This window comes from Marmota marmota, unplaced genomic scaffold (assembly GCF_001458135.2).
Source record: "Marmota marmota marmota unplaced genomic scaffold, marMar, whole genome shotgun sequence".
NCBI lineage: Eukaryota > Metazoa > Chordata > Mammalia > Rodentia > Sciuridae > Marmota > Marmota marmota.
In genome coordinates, this window is record NW_026000005.1 from 47,420,136 (window position 1) to 47,429,981 (window position 9,846).

At 37.6% G+C, this 9,846-nt stretch overlaps 1 protein-coding gene across 7 annotated transcripts in view; it reads left to right on the forward strand.

Moving 5' to 3' along the window:
• Gigyf2 (GRB10 interacting GYF protein 2) overlaps positions 1 to 9,846 on the forward strand; it is a 131,411-nt gene that overhangs the window by 1,237 nt on the left and 120,328 nt on the right. For 3 of the 7 annotated variants that reach the window (XM_015481564.2, XM_015481566.2, XM_015481567.2), the window contains exons 2-3: positions 3,256 to 3,318; positions 5,084 to 5,147. The exons of 1 other annotated variant lie outside the window; for it this stretch is intronic. The gene's annotated coding sequence lies outside the window, so the exon portion shown is untranslated. The remainder of the gene's footprint in view (positions 1 to 3,255; positions 3,319 to 5,083; positions 5,148 to 9,846) is intronic. 3 more of the 7 variants (XM_015481568.2, XM_015481569.2, XM_015481565.2) reach the window with 1 other exon arrangement.

A 9,846-nucleotide genomic window follows, 5' to 3' on the forward strand; every position in this document is an offset into this window, starting at 1 on the left:
CAGCTGCTGCGGCCGGACAGCTGCTCCCGCCGGCCCTGCAGCCCGCACCTGCCCCCGGGAGGTGCACCCTGGCCTTCCCCGCGGAGCATCTGGACGGGGAGACTGCTTCCCTGGCGAGAGGACTGGGTCGGGACCAGGCCCGAGGCAAGGTGGAGCCATGATCGGAACCCGGCACCGAGGCTGGGCGTGTAGAGCCGGTGGCAGCTTTGGGGACCCGAACGTTCACCTCAGGTTGAAATGGGCATTAGTCTTAACTGTAAGCAGTTTCCCACGAACCACTCTGGACACTTCAGTTTTGTGACTGGAAAAATCAAATGGGCAGGGAAGGAGGGTACGAAGAAGCAGGTTTGTATGACCGTGTTTGGCGATAAATAACGTGGCTTTGCATTTCCCCGGTCCTCTCCCCAGCTTTCCTAAACACACCTAGTTTCTCTGAAAGAAAGGTAAGTATGCTAATTTAACTGGAGGATTAGGTAAGGGACTAGAACCTGTGAAAAGCTTCCTGTCCCGTGCTGTGAACCTTGGATTATGGGAGTTTTGGTTCGCAGTGTCGTACTGAGGGGAGATTCTCTGTCTTTATGTAGTATTTCCCTCTTAGATTCACTCCAGTGACTCCCTAGATTAGGGGGAAAAAACAACCCCAATTTTGTTTTTGGACATCTTTTCTGTACATTAGCTTTCATCCTATAATATTTGCAGCTCTGGTCTTGGAAGAGTTTGACCGATTTGGTTAGAATGTAAATGTTTTCTCTCATTGATGTTTTTACGTGATTTACCAGTTAATGTAGCAGCTTTTGGATTGCTTTAAGCTAATATGTATATTTCTTTTACATCAGATATTAGTTTCAGAAGAGCACATTAGAAAAAAAAATTAGAAGTGGCTTGTATCGGGAAAATGTCATATGATCCTTTGACATTTAACACTGATGATGGCAGTGATTCACTAGAAAGGAAAAGCCTTCACACCCTTTTGTTACTTGACAGAGCACTTTTAGAGTTTTGAGGTTGGTGAGGGAGAAGGCCACTGTGTGTTTCATATTCATTCATTCATTTGACAAATATTGAGTACTTAATACACTCTTGGGTGCTGGGAGCAAAAAACTGACCCAGCATTCATGGAGCTCATTTCTAGACAGATAATTATGAACTTAGGTAAAATATACATATGCTTCTTGACTTAAGGATGAAGTTACATACCCATAAACCCGCCAAGTTGAAGATACTTTGAGTCAAAAATGCATTTAACATACTTAAAAGTGCACATCACAACTTAACAACATAGACTACTGTAGAGTCTCAGTTGTTTACACTGGTTGATCACCTTCATAATTGCATGCTGCTAGTTGTGGCTCACTGTCAAGGTTCAGCATTGCCAGAGAGTATTGTACCACATACCATTAGCTCTTGAAAAGATCAAAATTCAAAGAATGGTTTCTATTGAATGGGTATTGCCTTTTTCAATAGTGAAGTTGAAAAGACATAAGATGACCCTATTTTAAGTTGGGGACCATCTGTATAGTGGTAAGTGATGTGGGAGAAAAATGAGGAAGGGAAATAGGATAATAGGGAGTTGGGAGGGGTTAATTTTAAGTTGAGTCCCCTGGGGCTTTATGGATAAGCTAACTTTTGTGGAAAGACCTGAATAAGTAAAGGGGCAAGGGCAAGGGCTGGGGATGTGGCTTAAGTGGTAACGTGCTCTCCTGGCATGCGGGCGGCCCGGGTTTGATCCTCAGCACCACATACAAACAAAGATGTTGTGTCCGCCGAAAACTAAAAAATAAAATATTAAAAAAAAGGACAAGGGCAAGAGTGCTTCAGGTTTGGAGACAGCAAGGACAAAGACCCTGAGACAAAAACCAAGTTGGGCCAAGCACTGAGGCTCACCTAGAGGTGGGAGGGAGACTGGAAGGCTGGAGGCAGTGTGTGTACCTATCTCTTGTACAAAGATGAGATGTGGCATTCGCTGTCCTGGAATTTTTCCTTTTTTCTGTGACTCTTAGGAAAATCAGATTTGGAGATTTAGACCAGCATTTCCAAATGTGACTGGGAAATCACATTTGGAAAAATTCAGGATGTTCACATATTTTAGAAAATTGTTAATGAATTATTTTTTCTCAAAAATAAGACTTAAGGGCTGGGGTTGTGGCTCAGTGGTACGGCACTTGCCTAGCATGCATGAGGCACTGGGTTCGGTCCCTGGAACCATGTAAAAATAAAAAATAAAGGTATTATGTCCATCTACAACTAAAAAATAAAAAAAAAAATTTAAAAAGAAGACTTAAAATGAGATTGATGCTAGACTGCCTTGAAACAGTTTTGAAAGGAATGATTTGTAGGGAGGGATCTTTGGAAATTGAAGAATATTTGAAAATATAGGGTAATGAGGATTTCCTTTGAAGTTTAGACATAGGTGATTAAGGAATATAATGAGGTAGAATCAGTATATTAATGCAGGTTATTTTTAACTGATCCGGAAAGAATTTCTTTTAATTCTGTACTGTTTTGTCTAGTTGTAAATACCACAGGGACTCTCCCACTAATTTGTATTTATTTCCTTTATAGTGTTTCACGTGTGTAAAACTTGTTTTTGCTGATTTTTTATTCCTTTTACCTTTAAGACTAGTTCTCAAATTAATATTTAATAGACTGGGGAAAAATTTTTTACTGATTTTCTTCCAGTTTATCTCCATATTCTTATTTATTCCTGAGTGTTGATAAATGTCCTTTCATTTTAGTTTACTGGAAGAATTAAATACTTCAGGGTTGAAGTGTTTTTGCTGATTTTTTTTGCCTATGTGAAAAATAATTTGTAATGGGTTTGCCTCAAAATCATGTGAAGACAGAATTAACAAGGTCAGTGTGTGAATGGAGCTCCTTGATAAAAGGGGACACAGTCAATGATGGTAGTGATGAGGTAGTGTTTTAGCTAATTGCCTTTCTCCCTCTTGTTCCTTTTTTGAATTTTCAAAATGACATTTCCAAATTTTAATTACTTTGATGTCATAATCAGTTCATTTGTTCTCATGACTCTGCATTTTAATACTCCAAATGTCTATTCTCTTTTTATTGACCTTCACACTGGAAGATGATACTATTGATAGTGATTGCTGTCTAAGAGGACCTTTTTGGGTGAAAAGATTCCTATTGTCCCTTCTAAAAAGATATTTGATGTCATTTTCAAAAACTGAGTTTGTTTGCAGATCTCTATTTGTCCCTGCTGATTAAATTTTATGTACTTTCTGTTTTATTCTATAGTGGGACCAGTCTCATTAGGTTGAATCTACAGCCTATGTTGGTGTTAATCCAGGTGTCATAGAGGCAAGTTAAATGTCCATTTTCCTTTTAACACTTTGAATTGCCTTAACATTCTTTGATCATTGCTGTAAAAGACTGAACCCAAGGTTTTCTTCCTCCCCTCCCCTCCTCTTGACTCTTACTAGTATTTTATGCTGATAAAGTTTTGGAGTTTCCATTCATTTTTAATGCCCTGAAGAATTACTCTCTTTAAAAATAAAAGGAATTTTTTATTTCAAGAATAAGCTTATTTATTTATTTTATGGTTCTGGGGATTGAACCCAGATCCTCATGCATGCTAGGGAAGTGTTCAGTATTCTTTGATCAGATTATTGTTTTTTCTATTTTGTCATACTCTCAGATGAATGAGAAATATACTAGATTAATTATGTAGGAATGGAAAATTATATTTTTTATGAATTGCCCATAATTTAGTGTGAGGTTGGGAAAAGGAGTAGCAATAGAAAAATGAAGAGACTAATTCTTTGAGTGACCAAACTGTATTTTATGAACATATTTGTAAAATATAAGGTATTACATATTTCCTTAAAGTAATTAAATAAAGAACACAGTTTTGTATTTTCTTGTTAGTTACAGGGTTTATTAACTTGAACTTAATTTGTACTTACAATAGGAGATAACCTGGAACTTGTTCTCTTGAGTTAGGCCTGTAGAAGTTTGTTTTTTTTATTTAGTAATCCCCCTTTTCCTTTTGATCTTAAAAAAAGGTAGGATGCAAGGGCTATAGTTGAACATTATAATATGGCTACTTTGCAAAATTCAATCAAAAGTGGAAATGGCTTTCTCAAGTTGCTTTCTTGCTGCTAATAAAATTAACAACTTTTTAAATTATTCTTTGATAGTATTCAAAGCATCTTGATTTTAGCTAAGATACCACTTGAGGCTATTGTGGTTCAGTCTATTCCTTGTCACTTGAAATATCACCATCTTGTGGATTTTTAAGATTCTGCCTCTACACAGTATTAAAAGCATGTTGTAATTTTGTAGCTGGAAGTGCACCTGGTAGCTTTGTTCCTTGGACATTTTGTTGGCGCTAGTCAGATTTCTGGGGGCTCAGTGATTATTCGCATATGGCCATGATGCTACTTCATTTTCTATCAGCTATTCTTTAAAGATTCTTTAAAGATTATTATCAAAGCCCTATAATCGATGCTTTTTTGGGGGGGGGGCGGGTACTGGAGTTTGAACCCAGGGTCACTTTACCACTGAGCTCCATTACTAGCCCCTTCCAATTTGCTAAGGTTGTCCTTGAATTTGCAATCCTTCTGTTTTAGCCTCATAATCCGCTGGGATTACAGATAATGTGCCTGGCTATAATGTGGTTTTGAATGAAACTCCCAATAATAATAATAATTTTCTTGAAGCCCTATAGTGGTAGTCATTTGTCTGGTTCATTAGAATCATTTAGGAATTTTGTTTAAAATATTTACTTCTCATTTCTACTCAAGTGTTACCCAGGTCTCCAGATATGAGAGAATCTAGTTTTTTGTTTTGTTTTGTCTTTTTCTTGGGGATGAGACTCTCACTGTATTGATCAGACTGATTTCGCACTCTTGAGCTTAAGTAATCCTTCTGCCTCAACCTTCTAGTAGCTGGGACTATAGGCTTTCCAGACCCAGCAGGAAATCAAGTTTATAATAAACATACCAGGTGATTGTAATATTTTAACCAAGTTTGAAAACCATTTCCTGTGAAATATATTCATGACAAAAAGCTATACTTTTAAACTTTGCTAGATGATTTACATTAATACTTTTATTGTTTACAGTGTTAAAAGGGCCGGAAAAATCTGCTCAAACCTCCTGCTGTGAACCAGCAGAACTTTTGAACAGGTAAGCTGGAAGGGGAGCTGAAAGTTGAGGGCTTAATAGGTGATGTGTGTGTGTGTGTGTGGTGCTGGGGATAGAACCCAGGGCATTGTGCATACTAGGCAAGTGCTCTGACAGGTGCTCTACCACAGAGTTAAATCCTTGTGCTCAAAAGTTGATTTTTGCTATATTAGGTTTCCGTTATTTTTCCTGAGGTTATGATTAGTGATTAGAAATTTTTTTTTGTGGTACCTCTTAGATCCTTTATGAACTGTAAGAATAACATACTGTTTCTACATTGATCCTGGTGTGAATTTGCATTTTAAACTGTTAATGATTTTTTTTTTAAAGAGAGAGAGAGAGAATTTTTTTAATATTTATTTTTTAGTTATCAGCGGACACAACATCTTTGTTTGTATGTGGTGCTGAGGATCGAACCCAGTTCTCACGCATGCCAGGCGAGCGCGCTACCCCTTGAGCCACATCCCCAGCCCCTGTTAATGATTTTTTTGATAGCTGGAAACAGGAAGAGGCATGCTTTTGGGTCAGGAGTGCTGAGGGGCCGAGTTATCATGAAAGAACCCAAGAATAGTTGGCTTCATGAGGGATGTGAACCAGAAATTGGGATGTATTCAGGAACCAAGGTAGTTTAGATAGCATTTTACTCCCAGTTGTTCAGAAGTATCCTCTCTTTGTCTTGCCTTAGTTGTCTTTCTGTAGTCTGGCCTTTTATGCTTTAACAAATAAGTGGGAGAAAATAGCTGCTTCATTCCTGGAGCCACAGATGAACCCAAGGTCTAGTGCCACTAGCCAATTGATTGTTAGCTCAGTGTCTAAATTTTAAATTCCTGGGAAGGAAGATTTGATTGGTTGTACTTGGTTCAGTTTTCTGCTGGTTCTTAGAGAAGGTAGAGCAATGGCTATTCTAGGCAGATTCACCTAGAAGCTTCTAGACTTTTTTTTTGGTCACAGGATTGAACCCAGGGGTGGTTAACCACTGAGCCACATCCCCATCTCTTTTTATATTTTATTTAGAGACAGCGTCTTGCTAAGTTGCTTAGAGCCTCACTAAGTTGTTGAGGCTGGCTTTGAACTCACCATCCTCCTGCCTCAGCCTCCTGAGCTACTATGATTACAGGCATGCGCCACCATGCCCGGCTCCTCGATTCATTTTTTTTTTTTAACAGATGTTATTGTTTTTTGCAGTACTAGGGATTGAACCCAAGGGCACTCTACCACTTGTTAAATCTCCAGCCCTTTTTATTTTTTGAAGTAGGGTCTTGCTAAATTGTCCAGGCTGGCCTAAAACTTGTGGTCCTCCTGTGTGATCCTCTGAGTCACTGGGATAACAGGTGTGTGCCATTGTGCCCAGCTGTAAATTTTTTTTATTGTAATTATTTGAAATCTTTTTTGATTGTGTTTGTAGCTTTTATATACTGGTAATCTCTTTCTTAAGAAATAAGTAAAATAATAAGTAAGATTATTTAACTTTTGTTAATATTCAGATATCTAGATTTTTCGATGCAAAGCCTAGCTAGGACTATGCAAAGCCCATATCACTGTAAAAGTGATTTTGAGTGATATGTCTAATGTCAGGCCATGTATGTGACTTCCTCTGATATCTTTTTTTATAAGTGTATAGTTTTTAGTTGTAGGTGGACACAGTGCCTTGATTTTTTATTTATTTTTATATGTTGCTGAGGATTAAACCTAGTAAGTACCTCACTCGCACTAGGTGAGCACTCTACCCTGAGCCAGCCCTGATACTTTTTTTTTTTTTTTTTTCATTCAGGATGTTTTTTTTTTAATAAATTGCAGCTAGCTATTTTTTTTTAAAAGATTCTTTTCTCAAATTGTGCATTTTTCTTAAATCTAGACATTGAGTTAAGACATATTATTTCAACATACTCTGTGTAAAACTTTTATAAACTGAGTATTCCTCTCTGGAAAACATTGGCTTGTGGTGAGATTATCAGATAACATGGCATTGTAATTTTTCCTAGAATAGTTCACTTTTGCTAATTTTACTCTTTATCTTTTCACTAAAAGAGAGGGGGGGAAAGAGAAATGCTTACATATTGTTCGGAAACCATAGGGACAATGATAGTAATGGTAACAGGGTGATCTTTAGTAGCCAGGACGTTCTTTGGAGACAAAGCTCTGTTTATTCAAGTTCTCCTGGACCTGGAGGAAGTCTTTGGAGCTCTGTTTTCTTTAGCATAGGTCCTTTGGTTGTAGAGACTGACAAGGAATTGACAGCCATACATACCATCTTAGTACTTTCTTTTTTTCAAATTTTATTTATTTATTTGTATGTGGTGCTGAGAATCGGACCTAGTGCTTCACACATGCTAGGCAAACACTCTTCCCCTGAGCCACAATCCCAGCCCCAATTCTTCCTCCCTTCCTTCCCTCCCTCCCTCCTTCCCTCCCTCCCTCCTTGGGATTAAACCCAGGGGCTCTTAACCACTGAGCCACATCCCCAGCCTGTTTTTTAAGAATTTGAGACAGGGTCTCGCTAAGTTGCTGAAGGTTTAGTGCTTTCTAATTAGAGAATCATGGCACAGACCTTGATGAGATGGAGATTTCCAGGGACTCTCATGATCAGTTCCTTGGGAAAGGATTCCCAAACCATGGCCATGTGAACTCTGTGTAACTGGATGTGAAGCCATCTTGCAAGACCAGTGGGTCAGAGAGCTTTAATTTGTGTTCTGGAAACTGATACTTTTCCTTAGACTTTAGTTTTCACCTTTTTTTTTTTTTTGGTGGTGGGGATTGAGCTCAGGCAAGCACTTGCTAGGCAAGCACTCTACCAACTGAGCTATATCCTCAGCTCTCACCATTCTTAATGAGGTTTCTGATAGTATTTTATAAGAACATCCGTTTATCTCCAGTTGTAGGCTTAATATATTGCTTAATTGAATGATGTAAAGGGGTGGGAATTTGGGGACGGGGAACAGAGTAGAAGACTGGGAAAAGGAGGAAAAAGTGACTTTTCACAAAACAGGTTCTAATAAAAATTGCTAAGAAGTAGAAAGAAAGGTAACCAAGCAGTATTAAGCCCCATATCAATAGGTGGTAAAAGGCTTGAATGTTTTTGAGCAAAGATATAGTTTTAATTTTCTGTTACTTATTTCACATAATTTTAGATAAGTTAACCTCTTACAGCCTTACCTTTCTACCTGTAAAGTATACCCCATGGTTGTCATGAGAATTAAAAAATCTAAAGTGCCCAGTACAATGCCTGGCATGTAATAAATAGGCTCTCAACACATAGTAGTTTTTATGATTGTTATTACTATGTAGATAGGTAAATTTTATTGTAAAATTTTATATTTAGAAGTTTTGAATAGTTAAGTCAGTGGGTTCTGTTTGTAGATTTTTTTTTTTTAGTTGAAGATGGACACGATAACTTTATTTATTTCTATTAGGTGCTGAGGATTGAACCCAGTGCCTCACTTGTGCTAGGCAAATGCTCTACCACTGAACTACACGCCTGGCCCTTTTTGCAGATCTTTTTTAACATTTTTTTAATACAACAAATATTTGAGTGTTTGCTTTGTGCTGGGTGCTGGGCTATCCCTAATGGTGGGGAAAACATTCTATCATGCCTTTATGAGGCTTACAGTTTAGTGGGAGAGTCACATAATCAAATTTAAAGTGTGAAGTCCTTCTGTTCTTGGAAAAAATGCAATTTAAAACCCTACATATTTCTTAAGGAAGTGTCATGTTTGGGTCTTGGTGTCCTTGTGTGATATTTTATGCTCCTTGATATGCTGTGTGTGTTTGTTTTAATTTATTAATTTATTTTTCTTGCTGTTTTTTCCCTCTTCCTCTGAGGTAGATGTAACTTTTTTCTTTTTCTTTCTTTTCTTTGTGTGTGTGTGTGTGTGTGTGTGTGTGGTGCTGGAGATTGAACTTGGAGTCATGCATGGTAGGCAGGTACTCTACCACCGAGCTTCATCTCCAACTCTTTAACTTTTTGATCTTAGGACCTGCTTTACTCCATTCTCTGTTGCTATGATAGAATATCTGAAACTGGATAATTTATAATGAACAGTGAATTTATTTAGCTCGTGGTTCTAGAGTCTGGGAAGTCTGATGCTAGCATGTGGTGTAGGCCTGCAGTCTGTATCATCCATGATGCAATGAAAGAGGGAAAGAGTGAGCAAGTAATAAGGGGCTAAACTCACAACAGTAACTGACCAACTTCCAGCCTAACATCATTAATCCAATCTTGACAGCAGAGCCCTTGTAACCTAATCACCTGTAGTAGGCCCCACCTCTCAATACTTTTGGACTGGGATTATTTCAAAACTTTGGGAGACACATTCAAATCACAGGAGGATCCCTTAATGCTCTAAAAAGTTATCAAAGAACCCCAAAGAATTTTTGTTTTTTTTAGTTACATCTGTCTGTATTTATCTTGATAAATTTAAAACAATTGATTCATTTAAAAATAATAAACTCCTAGGTTAACAAAGGCATTTTTAAATGAACAATACCTATTTTCTAAAACCTTTCTAAAAAATCAGGTGAGAAGAATGTCATTGTTTTGCCTTTGTAAATTGTTTTTATGCCTGGCTTTATACAAGGCAAATCATCCTTATAAGTTTGTTATGTAGTTGAAAAAGGAGTATCTTAGCAGCTTTTTCAGATAATTGTGTATCCTTTGATATTAGGATAAAATTGGATAAGCAGTAGGTTTTTTTTTTTTTTTTTG